The 10,961-nt window shown below is 35.8% G+C and overlaps 1 non-coding gene across 1 annotated transcript; it reads left to right on the top strand.

Annotated features, from left to right (window-relative positions):
• Nucleotides 1–399: 399 nt before the first annotated feature.
• On the top strand, nt 400–506 carry LOC114233491 (U6 spliceosomal RNA). Its single transcript, XR_003619627.2, has one exon. It is a non-coding gene; the product is annotated as a U6 spliceosomal RNA (small nuclear RNA).
• The last annotated feature ends 10,455 nt before the right edge of the window (nt 507–10,961 follow it).

Below are 10,961 nucleotides of genomic sequence, written 5' to 3'. Positions count from 1 at the left end.
TAGAATAAATAAGGTGCAGAAAATTTTCCTCCAGGAACTGTCTTGATTGGTATGGAATACTTAGGTTAACACATTCATTTTTGTTCTCTTTACTATATTTAAAAGATAAACTCATTTTATATATGAATAAGTAGCAGGAGAACATATGACAATAGTCATAAGGAAAACAGCACTTGAAAATATGCTATGTGCCAGGCACTGTGAACACTTAAATCAATTATCTTAATCCTCACAATCACACCACAAGGCTTTATATACTTTGAATACCCATCCTTTAATTATTAGCAAAGGGAAAATTAGAAACATAAATTATTTGTACAGCGCCACATAACTAGAAAGCAAATTGCAATCCAACTTGTCCTAATATAAGAGACCAAAAGTGTCTTAAAATCCTCCCAAGTGCTTGCTTCGGCAGCACATATACTGAAATTGGAACAATACCGAGAAGATTAGCATGGTCCCTGCACAAGGATGACACACAAATTCATGAAGGGTTCTATATTTTTCATCTATGTAACAAGTGACTGATTGTCAATTTACTGTACCAAAAGTTGGCATTTGAGAAGTATTGACAAGTCCTTACTGACCAACTACTGTGTGCTAGATGCTAGCCTAACCCTGCTCTGCTAACCCATGTCTGCTCTTTTCTCTGTGATCGTTCTGCAGTAAATACAATATTAACATACGTGATAAATAAAACTTCTCTGCATGTCTCAGAAAAAAAAAATCCTCCCATAAAAGCCCATATAAATAAACAGTATCTCTATATAAGTCCTGACCTGGCCATGGAATTATCAAAAGTTTGTGGATACAAAAAGAAATGGTGTTTAAAAATAGTAAGAAACCTACCTGGCCGGCCTGGCTCAGTGGTTGAGCATCATCCTATGAATCAGGAGGTCACGGTTCAATTCCAGGTCAGGGCACATGCCCGGGTTCCAAGGCTTGACCCCCAGTGTGGGAGGTGAAGGAGACAGCTTTCAATGACTGTCTCTCATCATTGATGTTTCTATCTCTCTCTCCCTCTCCCTTCCTCTCTGAAATCAACAAAAATATATTTAAATAAATAAAATATAGTAAAAAAAAAAAAAAAAAACCTTATTTTCACTACATTTAAAAGAAATGGTTGAACCTCAACACTAGATAAGACTTTATATATTACTGTATATAAATTTAAGAATGAACATATATAATGATATAAACTGGGATATGAAAGAATTTTTGACATAGAATTCAGTTCTTTTTTAAGAAACTGACTCTGAAGTGTCTTTGAAGTGGAAATGTCTCTGAATTTCCCCATCATCCTCCATTTCCCATGTTGTACAAACTTTGTTTTCCATGATGTTCCTTAGTCACAACACATGAACTGAATTTGACTCCATCCTCTTCTCATTTCCCGTTTATTTTTTGCACAAAGTGTTTTAGTCTTGCTTGTATCTGAAATGCTGAAATTTCAATCTTACCCATTCTTCCTCTGCAAAGCTGTTATCACCAAACACATAAAAGTACTGCTTGACTGTCTTAGGTGTTTTCCACAGTAATTTCCTTCTAATTGCTTTGCCCTGAATTATTGTTTTCTTTGTACATCTATCAACATCTGCTCTGTTAGATACTCAACAGTCAGACTGAGTTCAGGATACCAGGAAAGGGAGAGACCATGCCTGCTCACACACACACACACACACACACACACACACACACACACACAATCATACACATAAACATTTTCTAAGAAAATTATAAATAAGGTGCCCATAGCATCTCTAAATATAGACATCATTTTAACATTTTACAGTTTGACTGTTCTCTCTGATGGTATTATGTGTAATAGTCTATATTTTCAGACTTACGCACACAGACATTCACACCCATACACACAGATACACCTTGGGATAAATCAGAACACCGTTGAACCTTCCTAAACTTACTGAATGATTGATTTTATTTGTAATTATATAGGAAAGTGACGTTTCACCACTTGTAGTGAAAAAGAAATCATTCTGTTCTATAGTAAACATGAAAGCAATTCCTCTTTGGTCAATGACCATGATAATCATGCTATGTTCCACATGACTTCTTCAGACATATGTTCCATTTAAACATTGCACACCCAGTAAGATGTAAAAGGCAGGAGCATGGGAGCCCAGGGAAGGATGGGCCTTCTAGGAAAAACAATGGCTACAGAAGGCTTCAGATAAGAGACAACATGTAACCTGGATTGTGAAAGAGGAGGAAGACAGGGATAAAGCCTAGAACAGGAACATTTTAGGTAGAATTGATATTGTGAGAAAAGCACCCTGATGTCAAAATCTAAGGAAAGAACCCATTTAGCAGCCTATCCTTTCCTTGAACAGTATCTATAAACTATTTTCACAAAGCTGACTCCTTCTTGTCACGCAGTGCTCAGCGTCAATGTCACCCCACTTCCCAACCAAGCTGTATCTCCTCACAGACTGCGTGAATCTTTATCTCTGCACCCAGTTTTACTATTTTCTTCTTACATAAACCACTCCCTGATGGGAGAGGGTGACTAGGAAATCCCTCTGAAGAGGTGACATTTGAGCAGAGACCTAAGTGAGGAGAAGGGAAAAACACATAAAGCAATGGAGAGAAATGTTCCCTCAGAGGAAAGAAAGGAACATAAAAGCTTGATATGCTCTTGAATTACAAAAAAAGATAATTTGGCTCAAGTGGCAGCATAAATGAGGCAGAAAGTTGTAGGACATGTGGACAGAGGTTGTATAATGAAGGGTTTATAAATCATGGAAAGTAGTTAGGATTATAATATGAATATAATAAAAGGCCATAGAGAGAATGTTACTAAAAGGAATAAAACATCAATTATGTACATTTTTTAAAATGTGATTTATGGAAAACTGACCTTAAGGTAAGATAGTTTTAGTTAAGCATACAAAAGAAGAATTGTATCTATTATATAATCACAAGTTGTTGGGAATGGTAAGGAGACTATTGATAAATTTATTTCCAAAAATGTTCCAGTCATTCATGTTTACCCATCTAAGATTGGTGTCCGGGATGCTTCAGGATGCAAGATGCCCCGTGAGTAGGGTATCAGTAACCTAAGTGAGTCATAATGAAACTGTTGTCTTGTTGGCTCAGGAGGAGAGAAGGAACCCTCAGTGGCCCTAGGGAAGATATTACTGAAAGCTTTTGCAGGGAAATAAAAATATATTGTACTTTCAACTGTATTTTTAGTTCTAAAGCCCTAGTCTCCTAATTTGGTGATATAGATTGGGTGAATCTTCAGAGCCATGCTACATTAAAAAAATATATATATCAAAACAAAGTGATAGTTGCTTGAATCTCTGTTTATCTAACACTGTGTGTGTGTATATGGCTTCACCTTAGAATTCTATGAGAACTTCCATCTTATTGAACCAATAGGATAGCATCAGAAAAATCCCTATATTAGACCAAAGGTACCTTCCCACTCACAAACAGCATATATTGAAAATACCACTAATGTTTCCTTAGAAGCATTTGGAATTAGCAGATTATAAAGGGGAGAAATGGTGATGGAAAAAATAAAGTAAAAATGAAAATCATACCAATACTTTAGAAATAATTCTAGATGCAACACCAGTGTATAAAATATAATTCTACTATTTTATTGTTAAATAACTTCATTTTTTTATAAATTTGTTTGGCTGATTTTTGGTTATCATGAAAGAGTACTGAGAATTGTATCTTTGGTGTCCCAATAAATGTAAAAGAGATGTAACCGGATGTGATCAAGAACCCACGGTTTCTTCCATAGAAACATATTATAAATGGAATTTTCTTTAGCAAGACAGGTGTCCCATCACTGCTATTCAGATTTACTTAAAGGAAACTCTACCATGCCCAACCCTCACCACCAAGTGAGCCACATTAACATGAACTCATCGAAAAGTACCAATTTTACCAGAGCTCATGACATATGTGGGAAATCTCTGTGTACTGCTTAGTATCGAGTAAAGTAAGGAATAAAAGGACAGCATACATCTTTGGTATCTAAAGTCTTTTGGTATCCTGAGTCTTCACATCCTTATAAGAAATCAAAGGACTGGGAGGCAGAACTTTTGGAATGGTTGGAGTACAAAGCTCTGAAATTCCAGTCCTCCATACATGCAACAGACACTGGCAAAGCTGTCAAAATTACTATTGCATTCAGGTGACCTAATGGCATAACCCAAAATTCAGCAAAAACTAAAGAACTAAAAGAAGAAATAGATCATTCCATAAAAATAGTTAATCATTTTAAGACACCTGTGTTAGTAACTGACAGAACAAGTGGATTAAAGAATCAGCAGAGATAAACTATTTGAATGACATGTTCATCTAAATGCAACAAGATTGACCTAATGGACACATATGTAGCACACGTGCCCAACAAATGATGAAACTCATTCTTTACAAGCACACATGAAACATTTTGCAAATGGACCATATATTGGACCATAAAGCAATCTAAACTAGTTTCAAATGATGAAATAGTAGAGAGTATAATTTGTGATCACAGAAGAATGAGCAGAAAAATCAATCACCTAAAGATAGCCAATGAATTCTAAAAACAAAACAAAACAAGGAACTAAAAAAGAAACCACAATTAAAATCAGATAGTGTTTTGAGCTAAATGGTTATGGAAATACAATATATCAAAACTTGTAAGATGCAGCTAAAAATGTGCTTAGGGGAAAAAGATGTCACAACTTCAGATCCTGTGAAATTTAAAAAGAGAACAATGGGTTTAAATCAGTGTCCTCCAAAATTACATTGAAATCCTAACGCTCAGTAACTGTGAATTTGCTTTTATTTGGGAACTAGAAGCCCAGTGCACGAATTCGTGCATGGGTGGGGTCCCTCAGCCTGGCTGGCGATTGGGGCTGTCTCACCCAGTCCGGATTTGGGGCAATCAGGGCTGGCTGACCGGGTGGTTGGGGGGTGGTGGTGGGATTTTGGGGGTAGGACCGCGGGAGGTTGGCCGGCCATGGGAGGTTGGCTGTGGGAGCACACTGACCACCAGGGGTAGCTCCTGCATTAAGCGTCTGCCCCCTGGTGGTCAGTGCATGTCATAGCTACCGGCCGGTCATCTAGTAGTCTGGTCATAACAGTCGTTTAGGCTTTTATATATATATATAGATAAGGTCTTTGCAAATGTAATTGTTTAAGATGAGGTCATACTTGATTAAGGTGAGCCCTAATCCAATATAACTGGTGGCCTTCTAAGAAAAAAAGAAATTGAAAACACAGAGGAGAGACACTAGAAAGAAAGCCATGAGACCATGGAAACAGAGATTGCAGCTATGAACCAAGGAACTCTAAGGATTGACAGAAACTACCAGAAGGTAGAAAGAAGCCAGGAAGTATGCCCTGCTGACACCTTTATTTTAGACTTCTAGTCTCCAGAACAGTGAGAGAATAAATTTCTGTTGTTTCAAGCCAAAAATTCTCAAAATTAAACATTTTCAGACATCTCAAATTTAACCAAAGCTTTGCAACCATCTAATGAGTATTTGTTCATAAAAATGTCTGAAACTTTGTAAGATCAGTGAACCTTGTGGCATTTTAATTTGCCCTATCACCATCCCCAACTTCTCAGCTCTGTGGTATCCTCAGAAATCAGCTACCTTACAACCACAGTTAACTTAGTAATAGCCGAGGAAGTGGGCAGAATGGAGTGAAATCTCTCCAAAGAGCCCTATAATCAGTGAACTTTCACTCTTTGACATATCTAATGAACTTTCACTCTTTGACATCTCTGTCAGCTCCATGGAACACTTCCTTTGCCAAACTTGTCATTACATGGCCTGCCTCCGATCTCATTCAGTTGGAAAAGCTTTATTTAACCACAGGGCATTTGTCAAAAACAATGAGTAGCAACTGTTCAAATCACATCTGCCTGAAGTGGCACAACTATTTGTAACAAAAGAGGTTGCCAAAAATCATAAATGAAAATCTGGTGAATCAGGTGTCCCTAGGGGGATTTTAAAAGTTTCAACATATTCCTGGGGTAACTAGGAGGCCACGTGTACCAGCTGGCAGTGAGCATGTCCAGGAAAGATCTGAATCTCTCCATTCGGGCTGATGTTGAGGTCAGTGTAAGAACTAAAGGCTAAGACACAGTTGTAAACTGCAGAGGATGATAGCCCCACAGTAGAGGAAAATGGTAGAAAATTATTGGATCAGAACTGAGCAGTGATTTGAGTGCCCATATACAAAGGGAATACACTTGAGAGAATTAATTCAGGAAGGTCACTAGTCAGACTAATATAGATGATTACTGTGTTACTTATTTTGTTTAATCCTTTCCAAAGGAATGATTATAACTTTTTTTTTTTAATTAGTAGATTTAGAAGGAGACAGAGCCCAGCTGGTGTGGCTCAGTGTTTGAGCATCTACCTATGAACCAGGAGGTCACAGTTTGATTCCTGGTCAAGTCATATGCCTGGGTTGCAGGCTTGATCCCCAGTTTGGGGGGTGGGGGCATGCAGGAGGCAGCCGATCAATGATTCTTTCTCATCATTGATGTTTCTATTTCTCTCTCCCTCCCCCTTCCTCTCTGAAATCAATAAAAATATATTTAAAGAGATGAGAGAGAGAGAGAGAGAGAGAGAGAGAGAGAGAGAGAGAGAGAGAGAAAACATAGAAGCTAGGTAGATGAGAGAAAAATTAGAAAAGAGGCAGTCAGGGAGGTAAGAGTAAAGCTCCATGTGAACTATCTTGGACACCAATAGAAGAAAGAGCAACAAGGAGAAAGGAGTTATCAAATAGGGCAAATACAGCTGACAAGTCAAAAAGGGAGATGAGGTTGGAAAAAGAAAAATGGATGGCTTGGAAATCTTGAACTTCTTAAAATGACCGGAGTCATAAAAGGAACATATCATTATTGTCAAGACTTCCTTGGGAAGGGCTTTAAATAAATTGACATTACCGATTTCTTAATAAATAGTGTACATAATTAATTTTACTTTAATCTTGAAAATAGATCATTTTCTAGAGTTTCATGCATCCTATAATGATTTTTAATGCTAATTCTAATATAGAATATAAAACAAACTGAATTTTGAAGAGGACTTTTAAAAAGTTGTATAGAAGCGTGTGCATCAGTTCTACATATCACGTCAAGTCAGGACAAAAAAATCACATAAGGAATTTCAACAGGGACAAATTAATACAGGGAATTAGTTACATAAATGTTGGAGAGCTTAGAGAACCCTTATATAAACGGAATCATCAATACAGATAGCAGCTGGAAGAAACAGCACTTGCCCAGAGGACTATAAGAGCACAGGGGTGAGGCTCAGATAATCAGCCCTTGGAGGAGACCTACGGAGTTGGTGCTGAGAACACTGAGAGGAGCTTTGACAAACTAGTCCCAAAACACGACATGACTCAGCTGAAACATGGCATGACTCAGCTGGTTCTGGCCATGATGAAAGAAGCTATGGGCTGAGAGTAATGGCTTCTGTGGAAATAAAGGGTGGTTGCAAAATTAAGATGACAAAAACCATAAATAAAACAGGATGGAGGAAATCCTTTTTTCAATTCTTCTGAAAAATAATAGCTTAACAACCTGGACAATGTGCAGCTTAATAATTTATATTTAATATTATATACATGTTAATGTATAAATATTAATTTATAAATAATAAATCAAATAATTTTCATTAGGCAAGGGTAAATAAATAACAAAAGTTACATTTATGAAAATTATTATAAAATTAGTATTGAAATTTTAGTAAGCATCCATTTATCCAAAAAAATCAGAAAATTGGGTCTTCTGTTTGTTTAATTGAACATGCTTGTTAATTGACATTTGTCAAACATATTATACATGGATTAGCAGCGTTCAAAGAACTGGAATAAAATCACATGCACTCAACATCAGAATTATAACTCTAAGGCTCTTCCTAGGTGTATATTTCTGACTCTCTTCAGAATATACAAGTACTCAGACATTACTTAAAGTATGTCATTGATACAAATTTATCAACAACTAATTACAGTTGTATAACATTTAGGAATAGAATGTGAAGCTAATAAAATGGAATTGTTATTGACTCTTGGACACAGCATGGAGTTTGATTATATATTTCTGAAGTAAAATTAAACTGAGCTACAAAATGTTATGGGGTGAAAAAAATAATTCAATATTTTTAGCTGTTGGTTTTCTGGGTTAATGGATGCATACACTATCATATTTTAATATAATGATAGGGTTCTCAGCAAGATACATTTGTGAATGGAATTATTACTTTTCTCTACATCTACATGCTGTAGCATTATATTTTTATTTCTCTTTTGAATTTGTCTGCTAATAATCCTTTAGAATGTAATGAAAGTAAACAAGTAAGAGTTTCATATTTGTGCCATGAGAACTACTTTACAGTAAACCTATTGAAGAGAGAGCATGTCATTCTTTGTTTTCTGTCAATTATCACTAACTACCAACTAGTTCAGAGAATTTACACAAATAAAGCAGCTAATTAATATTTGTTTTGGGCATTTAACCAAGACATTCCTATTCTAGAGCTTTCATTATATGCTAGCTGCTGTGTATACACAATCTCATTTAATAATTGGCAAACCTAAAAATTAGGTATTTTCATTCCAATTTTTACAAATGAGAAAACTGAGCTCCTGTGTCAATAGTTAGTAAGTCATAAGCTGGGATCTATAACCAATTTTATCCAGATAAAAAATTAGGTATTTCTGTCCTGGCCAGTTTTCCCAGTGGTTTGATCATTGACCCATTGACCAAAGGGGCACAGGTTCAATTCCTGATCAAGGACATGTACTTCAATTGCAAGTTCGCTCTCTCTCTCCCCTCCTCCCCCATCCTTCCCTTCCATTCTCTCTAGAAATCAATGGAAAAAATGTCCTCAGGTGAAGATTATAAATTAAAAAATTATATCTTTCTGGTCAATTCCACCACTACCACCCTGAATATGTGAGCACATTGGTTCAGAGTGATTATGTGTATGTCATGGGGAAGGATAGGTCTCATTTCAAGGACAGTTAATGAAAATCCTCCTTCTAAAAAACATATGCCCAATACTACTCATTTTTCACTCAGTAGAGTACCAATATCTATTTGTGTAGAAACTTGGAATAAGTATGGGTTGACTTTTCTGCCCAGTTTGGTTGTAACAGATACTCACAATATTAGGGTTTTAACCAAAATGGTTTAACTGCTGTCCCACAAAAACATGTGAAGGAATGAAAGTCACATCTGTAATGGAGGCTTTGTTCTGTGAAGTCCTCAGGGACTCGGGCTATTTGCACTGTGTTGCTCAGTCCTGTGCTAACTCCATTCTTAGGTTAACCTCATAGTCCCAAATGGCTGATCCAGCTCCAGCCACATTCTCTGCATTCCATATGGTGGGAAGGAGAAAGATACAAATAATAATAGACAGGTGCTTTTCATCTTTAGAGAAGGTTTATGGAAGTAACCTCAGGACATGATCTAATTACAATCCATTGGCCACAACTAAGTATGAGAAGGGATAAGAAGTGTGAACTATTTTGGGGGGTAGCCATGTGTACACTCATTTATTCTATTACCAGTAAGGACATTAAAACAAACAATGAAAAACTCAGTAGTCTGTTCAAATTGTTCCAAAATTATACAAACTAAAATTATATTACTAAAGGCTATTTGGTGAAATGAAAGTGTTATAATAATCATTAATTAGTCAAGCAAATTTTGAAATGATATATAATTATTTTATCATATACACAGAAAACAGAGAGGAGAATTTAACAGTTTACATGATATTAAAATAAATTATTTCAAAGCAGTACAATTCTTGAAATAAGTGGAAAATTAAACAATCTGGTTTCTGAGGCGAATTTTCTATCTTTGGAATCTGACTCAAATATACACTGGCTGTATACCTCTGTACATCTTATTTAACTTCTTTGTGCCTCAGTCTTCTCATGTGTAAAAAGGACATAGTAATATTATTTATCTAATAGGTTGTTATGAGGATTAAATAAGTTAATATATGTACACATCTTAAAATTATACATGGCATATAATAATCCAATAAATGTTGGTTATCTTTATATATAAGTAGTTTTATTAATTATTATTTTTACTAACCAGAATTTTATTTTATTTTTTAAATTTATTTATTTAAAAGACAGAGAGGAAATGAGAGAGATCAGTTTGTTATTCCACTTATTTATGCATTCATTGCTTGATTCTTTTTAAAATATTTTTATTGATTTCAGAGAGGAAGGGAGAGGTAGAGAGAGATAGAAACATCAGTGATTAAAGATAATCTTTGATCAGCTGCCTCCTGCATGCCCCACACAGGGGATCAAGCCTGCAACCGGGCATGTACTCTGACCAGGAATTGAACCATGACCTCCTGGTTCATAGGTCAATGCGGCCACTGAGTCAAGCCCGCTGGGCCATTGCTTGTTTCTTATATTTGCTCTGGCTGGGGATTGAACTAACCAACATTGTAAGTATGCTATATTTAATGTTTTATTTTTAATGAAACTTACATATAAATTATGTATATATAACATATATTTTGAAGTACAGAGGACATTTTGATAAATAAAGCAAGAAATCTTCACCTTCAATATTTTTCCTGGACAGAAAGTACTAATAATCTCCTAAGGCTAATATTTAGGGTGGAAATTTATTGCCATTTCTAGAACTTTCCTGGTGTTAAAGAACCTGGGCACAAGTGCTTGCTCAAATCAGGAAACAACAATGTAAATATAATCTTATTCACTTATAAAGTCCAAGATTTAGCAAATAGTGTTACAAATGCTGTAAGTGATTAGGGCAAAGCCGTATACAGTAATTTACCTCAGTGACTATAATGGAAACCCAGAATTTGACTTAGTATTTAGGAGAAAGTAAAATTAAGAAACAATGCCATAAATTATGAAGAGTAAAAGGATTAAAAACTCCAGGACAAATATATTCCTCCATGGTTAAT

This window comes from Eptesicus fuscus, chromosome 6 (genome assembly GCF_027574615.1).
Source record: "Eptesicus fuscus isolate TK198812 chromosome 6, DD_ASM_mEF_20220401, whole genome shotgun sequence".
In the NCBI taxonomy this organism is placed as follows: domain Eukaryota; kingdom Metazoa; phylum Chordata; class Mammalia; order Chiroptera; family Vespertilionidae; genus Eptesicus; species Eptesicus fuscus.
This window is presented reverse-complemented; position numbering and strand designations above follow the sequence as displayed.